Here is an 18,954-nt window from a genome sequence, read left to right on the forward strand (position 1 = left end):
CCAGCATGGCTTCACCATTGTTCCAAGACCCTAATCCGAGGTGAGACCCTAGAGCACTGTGGGAGTTGGAACCCAGAGAGGAAGAAGTGTGAATAGAAAAAGACCATGAGCAGGACCCCAACAGCTCCCTGAACCCTAAGTCTAGAACAACCTGGAGCCTCAAACTGATGAAGACTCACCTCTTTCACTCCCTCTTCTCAGCTCAATCCGGTTCCCTCCTGCACTGTCACCACACTCTTGCTCTGCCCCTTTTCCCTTCTGACTTCCTTCACCTCCCTCCACTCTCAGTGACCTCCCACTGCAGCCTAGCTTCCAGAAGCCCTACACACAGGCTACCCCACGCCAGACCTGTCCATCTCTCATCCCTTCTTCACAGTGTGCCCAGATAGTTTCTTTTCTTTTATTTTAGAATGAACATGTGTAAAAGACATAATTAAATTCACTCATTAAAGAGGGAACCAATAAGATGACAAAGCTGGTTCAAAGAGTGTTTAAAGGACTGAGATTTTAAGGAGTGTTAGTTGCTCAGTTGTGTCCCACTCTTTGGGATCCCATAGACTGTAGCCGACCAAGCTCCTCAGTCCACGGAATTCTCCAGGCAAGAATACTGGAGTGGGTTCTCTTCTCCAGGGGATCTAATTTTTTAAGTTAGAGACAAATCGGGTAGATACCACAGGGTAATAAAACAGAAACTATCTTTCCTACTAGTCAGAAATCATTTGAATCTCTACCAGCAATTATCTACAAGTTAACATATATTTCACAGTTCGAGCTCTTCATTAATAAGTGCAAACAATAAAGTCAGGCAATTGACTTGTCTTCTAGAGAAGTGCTATCCAATAGTACGCAACATGAGTCAGGTGTGTAATTTAAGTTTTTCTAGTAGCCACATTGAAAGTTAGAAACAAATAGATGAAACTGATTTTGAGAGTATATTTTATTTAATCCAGTACATTTAAGATACTGTCAGTTTGGCACATGGCATTAGACATATATCAAGGGCTCAATAGCCATGTGTTGATAGCGCGGTTCTAGTGTGGATCACAGCAAACTGTGAAGAGATGGGAATACCATATCACCTTATCTGGCTCCTGAGAAACCTGTATATGGATCAAGAAGTAACAGTTAGAACGTTACATGGAACAACTGGGTTACTCCCATGGTTCAAAATTGGGAAAGGAGTACAAAAAGTCTGTATATTGTCACCCTGCTTATTTAACTTATATGCAGAGTATAGCATATGACATTCTGGGCTGGAGGAAACACAGGTAGGAATCAAGATTGCTGGGAGAAATATCAACAACCTCAGACAAGCAAATGATACCACTCTAATGGCATAAAGGGAAGAGGAACTAAAGAGCCTCTTGATGAAAGTTAAAAAGGAGAGTGAAAAAGCTAGCTTGAAACTCAACATTAACTAAGATCATGACACCTGATCCCATCACTTCATGGCAAATAGAAAGGGAAAAAGTGGAAGCATATATATTTTATTTTATTGGGCTCCAAAATCAAAGCAGATGATGACTGCAGCCTTGAAATCAAAAGATCTATGACAAACATAGACAGTGTATTTAAAAGCAGAGATATCACTTTGCCAACAAAGGTCCATATAGTCAAAGCTATGGTTTTTCTAGTAGTCATGTAGGGATGTGAGAGTTGGACCATAAAGAAGGCTGAGCATGGAAGAATTGATGTTTTCAAACTGTGGTGCTGGAGAAGACTCTTGAGAATCCCTTGGACTGCAAGGAGATCAAACTAGTCAATCCTAAAGGAAATCAAACCTGAATATTCATTGGAAGGACTGATGCTCAAGCTGAAACTCCAATAATTTGGCCACCTGATGCAAGGAGCCAACTCATTGGAAAAGACCCTGATGCTGGGAAAGACTGAAGGCAAAAGGAGAAGGGGGAAGCAGAGAATGAGATGGTTAGATAGCATCACTGACTCAGCGGACATGAATTTGAGCAAACTCTGGCAGATTGTGGAGGACAGAAGAGCCTGATGTGCTGCAGTCTGTTAGGGTCACAAAGAGTCAGATATAACTTAGAGACTGGGTAACAACAACAAAAGAGAAATAATCTTTCAGGTCTATTAAACAAAGCTTCAGTATGACACTGAAGGAAAATACAGTCATGCTCTTGGCCTTATCTAAATTTTGGATAATTTTTCCTAACATACCTACTTAGGTCCCTGTAATCCACTTGGCCAGGGTACAGGAAAGGTGAGTCCAAACAATAGCCCTAAAAGGCAGCCATATAACCGTCCAGTTCCACAAATGGTCTTGGATAGGTGTATGGGGTCCATGAGAGCCAAAAATTTTGTAGGTAGAATGAATGGATCAGAAAAGACTGCACAAAGGGTGAGTGGGTTTCACTCCAAGCAAAGGGAAGAGTGTAACCAAAGCAGGACAGTGTACAAGGTCAAAGAACTGCTTGGCTGTGTGGGCACGAAGGGCAGGGACTGAGCCTCAAAGTTAGGCTGGGACCAGAAGGTCAAGAACCAGATTTTTTTAAGACAAAAATCTTACCATGCTACTTTAAGGGGTCTCCTGGCCCTTAGTTGTGACATCACCATCTTTTAGTGACCAGGTCATCACAGCCTCTGTGTGTGTATCCTGTCTTTTCCCCTCCCAGAACCCCCTCATGCTCTATACTTGGCTGAATTGGACTCCTTGGTCCTCACCACAGGCCTTGGAGAAACCATTCCTCTGCCCAGCTTAGCCTCTCCTCTCTCAGCTCCTCCCTGGGAAACTCCCTACCCATCTCACTAGCCTCTAGAAGAATGTTCCCAGCAGCATCTTAGGAGCCCAGAGTTCATTATAAGGTCCTATACCTGCTAGTCTCACAGACTGGCTACCCTGATAGACCATGTACTCTGTCAGGGCAGGAATCGGTTCATGGCCTTTTCCTCCAAGAGAATTTCTGATGTATATTAGACAGGAAAGAAACATTGATTAAATGAATGATTGAATAAACTACAGCAATGCATTGTGGTAGATTAGTATCAGTGTATGCCCAACTTAGTCAGACCTAACCTCACAGGCCCTCTGCCTACAAAGGAGTCCATAGTATGTACCTAATTGCCCTAAAAGCTATCAGAGTGAAATCAGGGCTTCAGTAACAGAAAAAGAAGTAGTCTTGAGATAGCTGCTGATTCCCAAGAGGCAGAGAGGTCCTGGGTGCTGAGATACATAGAGGAAGATTTGCTTCATGACTTCCAAGATGAACATCCACTCTGTGTCTCTGGGCACCCTTCCTGGGCAGTGGTACCATAGACAAACAAAGAAAGGAAATCATGTGGGATGACTTCCAAGGACAGGAAGTGTGTATAAAAATAGCTCCCAGGGGGTTAACTGCCCCTATATTTTGCAGCAGGTGGGGTGTGAGCCCCAGAAAGCCTTCAGGGAAGATAGGGCGAGAACAGATGGGCATTTCTATAGTGGCATATCTGTGACCAATGGTAGGTGTCTGGCCCTCACCCTTTCCTAAGAGTTCCTCTCATTTTCTCCAGTTTTCTCCATCCCAGGAAACAAGACTTAACAGCCAGACGTGGTGACACCTAAGCCTTGCTTCCACCCAGCTCTTTTTTCCTCAAGAAGGGCAGAAAAGAAGTGACTATTTCAGTGAATAAACCAACGTCATAAGTTAGGCAAGTGTTACAAATTCATGGGCAAATTCAGAGATCACTCATCCCAGAGGAACATTGAAGAAATCACGCACATACAGCGGAAGGCTGAGCAGTGACTTCTGTGCTAAAGCTGCTCTCCTCCCTTCTCCAACACTGCTCAGTTTGACCCCTGCTGGCATGAGAGACCTGGATGTAATGAATCAGTCACTTTTGTAGACAACATCTCGAAGTCTTTGCTTGTGATCAAAGCTCGCCTGTTGACCTCACCAGTACAACAAATTTCCTTAAGATCGGAAGCCTGGAGTTTATGTCAACCCCTGATCCCCTTTCCCCAGACTCTCTTCCATAAACACCAAGGCCCCCAGGCCCGTGCCCTTACTGCCTATACAAACACTCAGCAGCTGGTTCTGTCTTTCCTGGGAGCCTTCACCCCTCGAGTGAAAACGTTGGGAAACATTCCAAAGGGTTGGCCTGTGTCATTGGGGCACCTTTCTTTCTTGGCTGGATTTGCATTTTCAGAGCCTTAGAGTTTTGGTCTGGTGACCCTCCAGGGTGGCGGTCACATTAATGTAGACCTCCCGGAGACATCTACACAGCCCAGCCACTCTCATCCGTGGTGACACTTAAGAGAAGAGCTTCCACACTTTGGCCTCATCTCTCAAGGAATGGCCCCAAAGGATACTCAGGAGCAACAGTCTGATGATGTAGGAGTCAGAGACAAGTTCTGGGAGGCTGTTATTCTACCTTACACCCCTGTTCACTGTGCAAACAGGAAATGCAAGTTAAGGACAAGGCAGGAAGACTGCATGGCCTGCAAGGGAAGACCGGCACCAAGCCCAGCCCCCTACCCTGAGTGCCATGATGCTGTGCTGCTTTATGTTCAGCTTGGTCAAATTGGAAGCTTATGTCTCAGATTACCCTTCCCTGCATGGTTTGGAGTGAACTGGCCACAGGTGTTCCTTGGTCTGATATCTGGGAAGCCAAGGGCAGCACACAACTCTGGTAGACAGACGGAGAAAATTCTTACCTTTCTTGGATCTGTATCAGGCAGCCCCAGGGGACCACCAGATATCCACTGCTCTAGCGTGGTGGCTATACAGAAGCAGATGCTTCCATGACCGCCCTACCAGTGCACCTCTGTGGACACACCCAGAGTTCTCTGCAAGCTCAGATGTGGCCAGAAGTTTGAGAGGTCTAATTGGTGATCTCCTGACTATTTATTTTCCCAGCTTCTTCTCCACTGTGAGTCCAGGTCCTCTGAGCAACCTTCATGCATAGTTCTGTGGTTCCTTTTTCCCCAGAGTAAGCTCCAATTACCACGAATACTTTCTGAGCATGGTCCACTTCTCTCAATGAGAGCTCCAGCTCCTACATGAGCTTCCATATATGATTTGCTTCGGGCTCAACTTCTTATCGGAGACAGCAATGGCACCCCACTTCAATACTTTTGCCTGGAAAATCCCATGGATGGAGGAGCCTGGTAGGCTGCCGTCCATGGGGTTGGGAAGAGTCGGACACGACTGAGCGACTTCACTTTCACTTTTCACTTTCATGCGTTGGAGAAGGAACTGGCAACCCACTCCAGTGTTCTTGCCTGGAGAATCCCAGGTACCGGGGAGCCTGGTGGGCTGCCATCTATGGGGTCACACAGAGTTGGACACGACTGAAGCAACTTAGCAGCAGCAGCAGCAACTTCTTATAGTGCACCTTGATGAAACAGATGCTCACCAATGGTTGGAAGTGAACAAGTGGGAACTTTGGGGAATTGTTTGGGCTATCTTGAATCTGCCCTGCAGAGTGGGCATGTTCCACCACCTTCCAGTGCTCACTCTGGTCCACTTCTCCCAAAGCTCACTTTTCAAACCTCAGGCTTTTTGCAGGGGAGGCTCTCTGAACTTGGGCTTCTCTTGACCAGGCGCTTGTGGGGCCCACACTCTCACATTGACAAGTCTCTGCTCAAACACAGCTGACTAGGGCTGGACCAGAGGTGTCCATGAAAGCTGAAGGTCAGTGGAAGTCAGGGGTGGGCACGGAGCTGCCCACATCACTATCAGTCCAGAAGCCCTGGACATTCTACCCTACCCATAGGCTGCACCCATACCTTCTGTCAGCTCCCTTCCTGGGACCCCATGCCCTGTGTATTCCCTCCAACCTGCTGGAGTAGCCAACCCCCACAGACTCTTTACAGCCTTTAAGAGTGTTTTGTGTTATTATTTTCACTAAATAGGCCTGAATTTGGAAAATCTGAATGTTCCAAAAGTCTGGGGTTTATTTTATTTGATACAACGTGGTCTGCACACAAGAACTCTACACACGAGTGCTCTGAAAGCCCATTCAAAAAAATTGCTCACTTTGCCTTAAGTTCCATCATTTAATGTTGTTCTTAGGCTCTGCCCCATCCTTAGCCTTCCCATCCCAGGCTGCAGAGTTACTCTGGTAAGAGCAAAGTGCGTTGGCCACTAGTTGTGTGAAAAGGATGAAAGGTGGCCAGGATCTGAAATCCCCAAACCCTTAAGGAGCCAGAACATAGAAATCACAGGAAACCGCACTCATTACTGGTAGAAGAGGTATCAGGATTCCTTACTGACCCCTCACCTGGTTGGCTGCAATGATGACTCTGGACCTGCTTGATTCCTCCAGCCTGAGCGTTAGCATCCAGTCTTGCTGCTCCAACCAATGAAAGGTTGTTGCTGAACCACAAAAGACACAGGGATTCTTGGCCTCCGAAGGAGAAAAATTCAATCCGGGGCCAGTGACAAGGCTTGATTGTTGAGAGCTTTTGTGTAATAAAGTCTTATCAAAGTATAAAAGAGATAGAGAAAGTTTCTGACACAGACATCAGCAGGGGGCAGAAAGACTACACCCCTGCTAGTCTTTAGCTGGACTAAAGGGGGGATGTTGTATTGCTACTGCTGCCGCTGCTGCTAAGTCGCTTCAGTCGTGTCTGACTCTGTGCAACCTCATAGACGGCAGCCCACCAGGCTCCCCCGTCCCTGGGATTCTCCAGGCAAGAACACTGGAGTAGGTTGCCAGTTCCTTCTCCAACGCATGAAAGTGAAAATTGAAAGTGAAGTCGCTCAGCCGTGTCCGACTCTTCCCAACCACATGGACTGCAGCCTACCAGGCTCCTCCGTCCATGGGATTTTCCAGGCAAAAGTACTGGAGTGGGGTGCCATCGCCTTCTCCAATATAGCTACTAGCAAGCTGTTAATTATAGAAAGGAGATGTCTCAAAACTCAGAGTGGCACCAGGCCCTCATCCACAACATGAATTTTGAGATAACATTGGCAACAGGTGAGTCATCCCAGGCCATAAAACGATTGACATGAATTTTGAAGAAAGGCAGGTTTCCGAGTAAATATATGGTTTCATTAACATAGATTAGGAGAACAATGTATGAGTAAAATATACAGGTTTGTCAAGTCCTTTCTGAGTCTTAGGCAGAACCTATTTAAACACAGACTCTAAGGTAAATACATAGTTCATTAACATAGCTTAAGACAAACATTTCCATAAGAAAAACCCATTGGTGAGCTCAAGATTTAAGTAAAGTTAAGTTCAGGTGGAACCAGGTGTCATCATGGCAACACAGAATTTTAGAAGAAACCTCTTCTTAAATTTGCATGTTTAGTAGCTCAGTTGTGTTCCACTCTTTGCGACCTCATGGACTGCAGAACGCCAGGCTTCCCTGTCCATCATCAGTTCCCGGAGCTTATTCAAACTCATGTCCATTGAGTCGTTGATGCCATCCAACCATCTCATTCTCTGTCGTCCCCTTCTCCTCCAGCCTTCAATCTTTCCCAGCATCAGGGTCTTTTCAAATGAGTTAGTTCTTCCCATCAGGTGGCCAAAGTATTGGGGTTTCAGCTTCAATATCAGTCCTTCCAATGAATATTCAGGAATGATTTCCTTTAGGATGGACTGGTTGGATCTCATGGCAGTCCAAGGGACTCTCAAGAGTCTCCTCCAACACCACAGCTCAAAAACATCAATTCTTCACTACTCAGCTTTCTTTATAATCCAACTCTCACATCCATACATGACTATTGGAAAAACCATAGCTTTGGCTAGACAGAACTTTGTTGATAATGTCTCTGCTTTTTAATATGCTGTCTAGGTTGGTCGTATCTGAGGTTATGGATATTTCTCCCAGCAATCTTGATTCCAGCTTGTGCTTTCTCCAGCCCAGAGTTTCTCATGATGTACTCTGCATATAAGTTAAATAAGCAGGCTGACAATATACAGCCTTGACGGACTCCTTTTCCTATTTGGAACCAGTATGTTGTTCCATGTCCAATTCCAACTGTTGCTTCCTGACCTGCATACAGATTTCTCAAGAGGCAGATCAGGTGGTCTGGTATTCCCATCTCTTTCAGAATTTTCCACAGTTTATTGTGATCCACACAAAGTTTTGGCATAGTCAATAAAGCAGAAATAGATGTTTTTCTGGAACTCTCTTGCTTTTTCGATGATCCATTGGATGTTGGCAATTTGATCTCTGGTTCCTCTGCCTTTTCTAAAACCAGCTTGAACATCTGGAAGTTCACGGTTCACATATTGCTGAAGCCTGGCTTGGAGAATTTTGAGCATTACTTTACTAGCATGTGAGACGAGTGCAATTGTGCAGTAGTTTGAACATTCTTTGGCATTTCCTTTCTTTGGGATTGGAATGAAAACTGAGCTTTTCCAGTCCTGTGGCCACTGCTGAGTTTTCCAAATTTGCTAACATATTGAGTGCAGCACTTTCACAGCATCATCTTTGAGGATTTGAAATAGCTCAACTGGAATTCCATCACCTCCACTAGCTTTGTTCATAGTGATGCTTTCTAAGTCCCACCTGACTTCACATTCCAAGATGTCCGGCTCTATGTAAGTGTGAGTGATCACACCTTTGGATTATCTGGGTCGTGAAGATCTTTTTTGTACAGTACTTCTGTGTATTCTTGCCACTTCTTCTTAATATCTTCTGCTTCTGTTAGGTCCCTACCATTTCTGTCCTTTATTGAGCCCATCTTTGTATGAAATGTTTCCTTGGTATCTCTAATTTTCTTGAAGAGATCACTAGTCTTTCCCCTTCTATTGTTTTCCTCTATTTCTTTGCACTGATCGCTGAGGAAGCCTTTCTTATCTCTCCTTGCTATTCTTTGGAACTCTGCATTCAGATGGGTATATTTTTCCTTTTCTCCTTTGCCTTTAGCTTCTCTTCTTTTCACAGCTATTTTTAAGGCCTCTTCAGACAACCATTTTGCCTTTTTGCACTTCTTTTTCTTGGGGATGGTCTTAATCCTTGCCTGCTGTACAATGTCACAAACCTCCATCCATAGTTCATCAGGCACTCTATCAAATCTAATCCCTTGAATTTATTTCTCACTTCCACTGTATAATCGTAAGGGATTTGATTAAGGTCATACTTGAATGGTCTAATGGTTTTCCCTACTTTCCTCAATTTAAATCTGAATTTGGCAATAAGTAGTTCATGATCTGAGCCACAGTCAGCTCCCGGTCTTGTTTTTGCTGACTGTATAGAGCTTCTCTAGAGAAGGCAATGGCAACCCACTCCAGTACTCTTGCCTGGAAAATCCCATGGACGGAGGGGCCTGGTGGGCGGCAGTCCATGGGGTCGCTAAGAGTCGGACACGACTGAGCGGCTTCACTTTCACTTTTCACTTTCCTGCATTGGAGAAGGAACTGGCAACCCACTCCAGTGTTCTTGCCTGGAGAATCCCAGGGTCAGTGGAGCCTGGTGGGCTGCCGTCTATGGGGTCGCACAGAGTCAGACACGACTGAAGCGACTCAGCAGCAGCAGCAGCAGCAGCAGCATAGAGCTTCTCCATCTTTGACTGTAAAGAATATAATCAATCTGATTTCGGTATTGACCATCTGGTAATGTCCACGTGTAGAGTCTTCTCTTGTGTTGTTGGAAGAGGGTTTTTGCTATGACTCAGCTTTCTTTATAGTCCAACTCTCACGTTCATACATGTGAGACTGGAAGGAGGACACAAACAGAACCTTGTGCACACCAGGACCCAGGAGAAAGGAACGGTGACCCCACAAGAGACTGACCCAGACTTGCCCATGAGTGTCCAGAAGTCTCCAGCAGAGGCATGGGTCGGCAGTGGCCTGCTGTAGGTTGGGCACACTGAGTGTAGCAGTGGGTGCATGGGATCTTTTGAAGGAGGTCACCATTATCTTTATTACTTCCACCATAGTTTGGCCCCAGGTAAATAACAGGGGTGGAACACAGCCCCACCCATCAACAGAAAATTGGATTAAAGATTTAATGAGCATGGCCCTACCCATCAGAACAAGACCCAGTTTCCCCTCAGTCAATCTATCCCATCAGGAAGCTTTCACAAGCCTCTTATCCTTCTCCATCAGAGGGCAGACAGACTGAAAACCACAATCACAGAAAACTAACTAATCTGATCACACGGACCATAGCCTTGTCTAACTCAGTGAAACTATGAGCCATGCTGTGTAGGGCCACCCAAGACAGACAGGTCATGGTGGAGAGGTCTGACAAAACTTGGTCCACTGGAGAAGGGAATGGCAAATCCCTTCAGTATTCTTGCCTTGAGAACCCCATGAACAATAGTATTTAAATTTGTATGGAGAAGGTGAAAGAATGTAACACTAGTACTTTATTTCTTCCCATCACTTAAGAGAGAGATTAAAAAATGTCTGACACTTACAGCCTATTTCCTCCATTTGGAGACCCCTGGCCTTCCTGCCTGTTACCCTCTCACCAACCAGCATCAGCATTCATCTTCCATTCACTCTTTCTCCCCAAAGTGGCCCCCATGTGTGTTATGGGTCTCCCCTCTTTCTAAGGCAAGTTTGGGATGGGGCAGTTTGTGGGCTGGGGGCTGCAGACTTGATGTTGCCATCAAGATTCCTCTCCCCTGCACTGGCATTGGCTCTGCTCTTATGGGAGGACAGTTAGAGGACATCATGATGAGATGATGTCCTCGCATAGCTATAGGAGAAGAAGGAGGACGTGGAGAAAGCTGTTCCAAGAAGCCCAATGTGAGCAAAGTATGGGGGATAGACTCTAAGATGCACAAACATGGAGGTTAGGATGCGGGTGCTGATGAAACTAGGAGTCTCTCAGTAGATATCGAAAATAACGGCCAAACCGTTCGTGACCTGGATTTTCTAACAGCCTGCAATCTCTTATCAATTGAGTTCCTCAGTGGAGAATGGCGGTTCTATCCGAACTAACAGAGAGCTGCTGTTTTCTTTCTCACCCTCTGACAAGGGCTCCCAGGCCTTCTGAGCCGCCCACCCCTGCAGGGAACAGCAAAGGTGTGACTCACATCAGGAATGATCAGGGCAAGGTGCTAGAACCGTAAGCATCCTGTCACAAAAGCATTTTCAAAGAGAGGGTGACAGATGGAGTGGTATGGCCCCAAGGAACAAGAAGGGCTTCCTCCCAGTTCAGGCAGCATAAATATACAACTCTATCGGCCTGTCTCACTAATAAAAAGGCAACACAGAATCTTGCCAGAAACCTTTCACTGTGTCTAAGCCTCTGGGAGCTGTGTGTACACATTTTTCTACTCGCCTTTCTGCTGTAAAATCATGTCTCTATTTTTAGCAAAGTACTTCCACAGAGTGAAATCAAAGAGTTCTAAGTAGCTTTTATTAAAAGAAAAAAAAAAAATATTAGGGCTAGTGGCCAAAACACTACTACTGCTTAGAGGAAGGCATTTTCAACTTCCAAAGATTTTTTTCTGATATTTATTTCTGTATTTCTATGTGACATACAAACCTGCTATTTCTTAATTAATCAATACTTTAGAGTATCGTATTGACTAAGGAAGGTGAGAACTCATTCTCTCCATCACCCCCATGTGCCACCTCCCCAGGTCCTCCCCTCCCAACAGAGTTCACATTATCTACATTGGGCGCAAATGTTCCCCATGCACGGAATGAGAGTGCCTCACTTCTTACACAACCTTCTGGGTTTTTTCCCAGAAACTAAACATTGTCTTATGTTTTCACTTGCTTAATGTTCCATGTACTTCTTAGCAAAAGTTTTTAAGAGTTTGAATATATGTGTTAAATACTTGAAAACTTTTCCCAGTATTCAGAGTTTTTTTCTCCTAGATACTTTTGAGACTTCCCCACTTCTCTCCTGTTTTGGGTCCTCTGTTTCAAGAATTCCGTTTCATCTAGTTTTCTTCCTTATTTTACTGAAGTTCATTATCCAGTAATTTTCAGAGACAGAGTTCAGGGGAAATATAGATGGAAAGATAGATAGGTAATAGATTATAGATACAGGGATATATGATACCTGAACAGACTATATAGATAGATAAGTAGATAGATAATAGGACTTCCCTGATAATTCAGATGGTAAAGAATCTGCCTACAATACAGGACACCCAGGTGTGACCTCTGGGTCAGGAACAGACTATATAGATAGGTAAGTAGATAGATAATGACTGGCTTTTTGGATGATGGATAGATGGATGAATAGGTTGGCGATTGATCAGTAGATGAGAGGTGGATGTGTGGATAGATAAGTCTTGCTTTCACGTCTAAAACAGCTATATTATACTTTCCCTCTTGACCAATAGTTAGTAATTCTTTTTTCATAGCATACTGTTTTGTATCTATGGATGCAATTCCATCTTTAATTTATAAGAATATTAACTCTTATTCTTCAGTCCTCTTTTAGCTCCCTGGTAATTTTTCTTCTGCATGTTTGCTTTCTGGTTTTTCTCTCTGAGTCTCAGGCTTCAATGTGGACAATCTCTCTCCAGTATCTGTGAAGCTTGGCTCTCTGTTCACATCTCAGAGGAAAGCATTAAAGTGCTGGATGTGATTTGGGAAGATGGGAGCTGGACAGGGGGCTTGCAGACTGATGCAGTGAGATGATCCAGACGCAACTGAGAAACAGTCACGTACCAATATCTGGTGACATTTTGTCTGAGAATGTCTAACCTTCTCCCTGGGTGAGCACAAGTGGACCTGGCTGCTGTCTCTGTGAAAGCAAAACCAGGAAAGGAAGTTGAGGACGCAGAGTCCTGTAAGCTGATATTCACTCAATATCAGCCCCATAGCACTCTCCAGCCCTCTGCTAGGTCTGTTGTCCATGACATGGGGATTCTCTGTACTTTCAGCTGGTAAACTCTCCACCACATTATAAGCTGAATTGTGTGTCCCTCGAATGTATATGATGAAGTCCTAAACCCCAATACCTCAGAGTGTGACACTATTTGGAGATAGTCTCCTTGCAGATGTAATTTGTTAAAATGGGATCATTAAGATGGGCCCCAATTCTGTATGACTAATGTTCTTATAAAAACTTGGGCACAGACATGCTCATGAGGCAAACATCCTGTGAAGTTTGGGGTTATGCTGCCACAAGCCAAGGAACTACCAGCAGTTGGAGAGAGGCCTGGGACAGATCCTTCCTGCACCTTGGGAGGGACCCTGGCCCTGCCAACACCCAATGTCATCATTTGGCCTCCTGAGTTGTAAAAAAGCACATTTCTGTTGTTCTCAGATACCTGCTCTGTGGCCCTCTGTTATGGCAGCCCCAGGAAACTAATACCTCCTCATTTGGGTGATGGTGGCCAGAGTAACCCCTCGCTGCACAGACAGGGAGGGGAACACGATATGCTAGAGGCTCTCTGTGTAGATGCTCACCACACCCCTGCTGTGGGCCGTTCCAGCTCCCTCAGCCCCTCCTGCCCTCCAGCCCCTCCAGCCCCCAGCCCCTCCAGCTCCCCCAGTCCCTCCAGCCTCTCCAGCTCCCCCAGCCCCTCCAGCCCTCCAGCCCTCCAGCCCTCCAGCCCTCCAGCCCCTCCAGCCCCCAGCCCCTCCAGTTCCCCCAGCCCCTCCAGCCCCTCCAGCCCCTCCAGCCCCCAGCCCCTCCAGTTCCCCCAGTCCCTCCAGCCCCTCCAGCCCTCCAGCCCCTCCAGCCCCCAGCCCCTCCAGTTCCCCCAGTCCTTCCAGCCCCTCCAGTTCCCCCAGTCCTTCCAGCCCCTCCAGTTCCCCCAGTCCTTCCAGCCCCTCCAGCCCCCAGCCCCTCCATCTCCCCCAGCCCCTCCAGCCCCTCCAGCTCCCCCAGCCCCTCCAGCCCTGTCCCCCAATGACCTTCAGGCTGCTTGGCTCTTCCCAATAGAGTGGCTAGAAAGACAACCACTTTTTGTCAGTACCCACTCGGCTGAGTCACCACAACGTGTGTGAGGACACTTAATCCCTGGCTTCAACCTGCTCTCTCTTTCTCTATGAGGTGATAGGGTTTCCTTTCCTTTCCTGTCATTGTAGTGGAGCGAGGAGAGAGCAGGGAGGCCTGAGTGTGGTCAGCCTTCTATCCTGACTGCAAGCCCCTCTGGGTCTTTGTACAGTATAGCATTCCACAGCAATCTGTGAGCAGTTCTTCTCGTTCTCTGTCTGGGTGGGCCAGACGTCTTCCCTGAGACTGTCAAAAGTGTTAGGAATAAAAATGTCACCTTCTTATAGAAGGAAAGGCAATCTCCTAACTGATAATAATAATAATAATAATACTGTGGACAACACTTTCTGGTTACTGTGGTGAATTTAACATAACCCCGCAAATTCTGGGACACTTGTACCTCCAGAACTTAGCACTTCTCTCACTTTTCTAAACTTGTGCTTTGAAATAACTGTGGATTTCCAGAATAGCTGCAAGGATAAAGTTTGCATATACAGTCCACTTGGTTTCCTTTTGTGTTAACATCTTACAAAACCAGAGTCCATTGGTCAAAACTGAGAAACATTGGTCCCAACTGAGAACCGATCATTGGTAGAATACTGTTAATTAAACCACAGAACCCTTTTTCCACTGAGACTTAGTCCAGGACCCCAAGATACATTACAATGTCCCATCTTCTTGGTTCCCTCCAATCTGTGATGATCCCTCCGTGAATCCTTATCTTTTATAATTTTGATAAATTTTAAAGAGTGCTGGCCAGTTATTTTGTAGAATTTCCGTCCCCCACTCACCAAGTTTGAAACTTTTCCAAGATTAGGTCGTAGTCAGGGATTTCTGTGCAGAATATCACGAGATGCCGTGCTGTTCTCATCATCAGGGCATGTACGACCTCAGATAGTTTCCTACCTGGTGATGCTCACCTGGGTCTGTTGGTTAAGTCAGTGTCTGCCAAGTCTCTCAATTGTCAAGCGACTGTTTTTCCTTTCTCATATTTTTCTTACAAGAGTCACTGTAAGAGTCACTAGCCTGCCCAGCACAGTCCCCTTCCATGCTCCCTCTTCTGGCCTCCCCTCCATCCCCACGGTGGGCTCCTCTCCTCTGGGGTCCAGCATCCCCAATTCTCCTGCTCCTTCCAGTGCTTCCAGGCACACCCTCCATACCTCGTCACCACCTCTACATTCAGGGAAGGAATATTTGCATACACGACCCCTGGACTTCTCACACTATACTGACCAGCCCTCAGGCCTCCACATCCTGGACACACCACATTGTTCTCACTGCCGTCCTTCCAGCCGCCCTCTGCCCTCTGCAGTGGGCACAGTCATGGGTTAGCATTCCTCTTGCCACCAACTTTCCCCACGCAGCTCCTGCTTCAGGGTCCCAAGTCTTCACTCGTCCCTGTGTTCATGGCTGTGACCATCCTTCTCGCTGACATGTTCTCAGCATCCCCCTTATCCAGACCCCAAGCCCCATGGAAACAGGGCTGTGCCAGCTCTCCCCATCCTCATTCCACCCCTACTTCCTTGCAAGACTCGGAAGAGCTCCTGGAGCATCATGGACAACAGAAATGTAGGGAATGAATGACTGGCCGGAAGAAGAGACTGACATATTCCCTCATTCTCCGTGTGTTCAGATGGACTCTTCCTGGGGAGGAAACCTCGCAGGCTTTGCTTTAGGAATCCCTTTCATGGTAAGGGTCAGGGAAAATGCCAAGAAAACAGTGGTTGGACCTCAGATGTGGGGGTGTGGGGTATGTTGGAGGAGGGAAGTGGGGGTGTGTGTGTTTGTGTATGGTGTGTGTGGTGTGGTATGGTGTATGCAGTGTGTACATGTGCATATGGCATGGCATGTGTACATTGGTATATGTGGGGTGTGGGGGTGTGGTATGTGGGGGTGGTGTTTCTGGGTGATGTGTATGTGTGTGGGTGTGAGCATGGTATGGTGTGTGTGTATGCGGTATGGTATGTAAGATGTGTGTGATGTGTGTGTATGTGTGTGTGGTGTGGTTGTAGGGTGTGCTGTGTGTGCACATGTGGCATAGTGTTTGTACATGTGGTTTGGTGTGATGTGTGTGTGGTGTGATATGTAAAGTGTATGTGATGTGTGTGTATGTGTGTGTGTATTATGCTGTGTGTGCATGTGTGCACAGTATTTGTACATGTGGTTTGGTGTGATGCGTGTGTGGTATGATATGTAGGGTGTAATGTGTATGTGTGTGTGACACAGTGTTTGTACTAGTGGTATGGTGTGTGGGATCTGGGAGGGTAAGGATGCAGAGCCAGGACAGTGTCCTCCAGTGTGGTTGCCTGCAGCCTCCTGGGACTCAGTCAAGGAAGAGTTAATCAGAAATTCAAGGACACTGCAGCCTCCCCACAGACCTGCAAGGAACAGGCCAGTCTGGCTTCAAGAGCAAACAGACATGGGATGAGCTCAGGCCCGGCAAACATTTCTGTCCTCACTTCTAGCTGGACTTGGGATTACCCAGCCAGGGGTGAAGCACGCAGGTCTCGCCTGGAACCAGGGGCCTGAGAGGATAAACAGCCAGGCCATCCGCTCTGTCTGCACCAGCACTCGAAGCCCATCCCGTCGGGAGGGGAAAGAGCTGAAGATACCCAGACACAAAGCTGCAGCCTGCTCATTAGTTATGAACTGCCGTTGTGGAATGGTCTGGAAAGTGACCACTTGGATTAGTCAAAAAATAACACAGCTACTGAATGTGTTTGCCATACATCACTTATTTATTTTACTAAAATGTAAGAAAAAGAAAATGCCAATTATGTTGAACAATACCTTGATAATAATTGGATCTTTTTATCATGTGGAGGTATATTCAAACCTGCAATGCCCAGGTGTGTTATGAATTTCACGTCCAAAGACAAGCAACAAGTCCCAGATGAATGGGAGGCAAAGAGTATAACTAAAGGGTCCTTGAAATGTCAATGCATTTTCAAGGCAGGTTTTAAAAAATGAAGTCTATTACTTGCAAATAAAATATTTCTTTGCTATTACCCCCTTTAAGGCTCAATTCTCAAGGGAAATATTTATTTTCAGTTTGAAAAGTAGACTCCAAAAAAAGGAAGGGAGTAGTGTTTCCATATGTGAAAGCTTTTGTATCTGGTCAGAAATAAATGTCCTTTGTTCTTCCCACTTTACCTGAAGCACTTTTTTTTTTTTAAAAGAGCATGAAGGATGCCAAGATGCCCCATCCCTGAAGGACCCAACTTTTTCACCAGGACACATGGTCACGATCCTGAACTCTGCCTGATTGGAGAGACTGAACTCACCCGCCAGTGTCTGTTGCTAGTAGCGGAGTGCCACTTGCTGCGGCATTACTTTTGATGGTGGTCTTTCTGTTGCCATTCAGAAGGGAATGTCAACTCCACGGACAAGGTCTGAGAACAAGAGGACACACACCAGCACCTCCAGTTTAGCCTCTCAGAGAGGCTGTTGGTTGAGGAGGAAGTCAAACCCGTGTATCTTCACCCCTCATCCTTGAAAGCAAAGCACCTTCTGCACACCAGCCCTGCCTTCTAAAGTTAGTGACCTCAAACACCCACTGTACTTACTTGCTTCCAAAAGCAAAGATCACCTACAAAGGCCATGTTGTAGTTTCACTGGCCTCATGCTTTGGAAGGACTGAAAGTGCTCCATCCCCAAGCGGTATAGCATTTGTTCTCAAAAGTAAGAACTCCATTGGAAAGACCTGTTTCTGGGACACCACCCAGAAGGGTCTGGGAGCATGGTCGCCACATCAGCAGAGGTGCAGCTGTCAGCAGGGACAACTTTGATGAATGTAGTCTGGGTACTTTCATACGGCTTGCATCTCATCAGGTCACAAAAGTTGGTTCACAAATGAGTGTTGGGACAGTGGAAGTTCAAATAGGAGGCTCTGGGCCATCTCTGCCCCAGGAATACTTCTACCGTTCTGGAATTTGTCTGCTCAGGCTGCCCTAACAAATACCACAAATGCAGGGCCTAAGCAACAGAAGTGTACTTCTCATAGTTCTGGAGGCTGCAAGTCCAAAATCAAGGTGTCGCCGGGGTTGGTTTCTGGTGAGGGCAGTCTTTCTGGCCTGCAGATGGCTGTCTTCCAGCCGTGTACTCATATGGTGGAGACAGCTTTGCTGTCTTTTCCTCTTCTTTAAGGTACCAGCCCTAGTGAATCAGGACTCCACCCTTATAAGTTCATGTAACCTTTGTAATTGTTCAGTCATTCAGTTGTGTCTGACTCTTTGCAACCCTATGGACTGCAGCACACCAGGCTTCCCTGTCCTTCCCTGTCTCATGGAGTTTGCTCAAACCCATGTGCATTGAGTCAGCGATACCATCCAACCATCTCATCCTCTGTAGCCCCGGTACTCCTCCTGCCCTCAATCTTTCCCAGTATCACAGTATTTTCCAGTGAGTTGACTCTTCACATCAGGTGGCCAAAGTATTGGAGTTTCAGCTTCAGCATCAGTCCTTCCAATGAATATTCAGGGTTGATTTCCAGTTACATCCAAAAAGCTTGCCTTCAGATATAGTCATATTGGGGATTACACTTCAACAGATGAATCAGAGAGTCACAGTCAGTCTCTAGCCGTAGTCCTATGATCTGCTCCATTCAACCCTATTAACCACACCCCTTTTCTGTACTCACTCAACATGGGCTTCTCAAACTACACTCTCCCCAGGTCTCCTTCCTATCTCTCCAGTCCCTCCGAAGTTCCATCCTGGGCGCTGATCACCCTTCTTGCCCTCTGCCCCCCGCTGTCTCCATTGTCTCATTCTTCACTTTATCCCACATGAACTCATCCTTATGCATGGCTTTCATGATGACTGGTTTCCAGTTCCCAGAATGAATGATGAGCCTGGGAGTCAGATAAACAACAGCTTGAGTCCCAGATGTGCATCTTCCTAACTGTGCAGTCTCAGGCACGTCTCACCCCTACACCCAGTGTCTGTAACCCATAAGATGGGAAGAATTTACCCACCAGTCATCAGCCCAGTTTCTGTCCTCACCATTTCACCTGCCACCTGCCTAAATCCCTGGGCTGCCGCTTTCTTTCTATTTGATATCCTGGATTCTTGGCTTTGCTGTCATTCTTTTGCTTTGCTTTTCTATTTTTTACTAAAAACATATGCACGCCTAACAGTGT

The 18,954-nt window shown here is 46.2% G+C and overlaps 1 long non-coding RNA gene across 1 annotated transcript; it reads right to left on the reverse strand.

Annotated features, from left to right (window-relative positions):
• Positions 1 to 6,974: 6,974 nt before the first annotated feature.
• LOC145538916 (uncharacterized) lies at positions 6,975 to 13,825 on the reverse strand. Its single transcript, XR_014077325.1, has 2 exons — positions 13,735 to 13,825; positions 6,975 to 12,616 (listed from the first exon to the last, which is right to left on the reverse strand). It is a non-coding gene; the product is annotated as an uncharacterized LOC145538916 (long non-coding RNA).
• Between the last annotated feature and the right edge of the window lie 5,129 nt (positions 13,826 to 18,954).

This window comes from Giraffa tippelskirchi, chromosome 1 (assembly GCF_054371585.1).
Source record: "Giraffa tippelskirchi isolate mGirTip1 chromosome 1, T2T-mGirTip1v1.2.pri, whole genome shotgun sequence".
In the NCBI taxonomy this organism is placed as follows: Eukaryota; Metazoa; Chordata; class Mammalia; order Artiodactyla; family Giraffidae; genus Giraffa; species Giraffa tippelskirchi.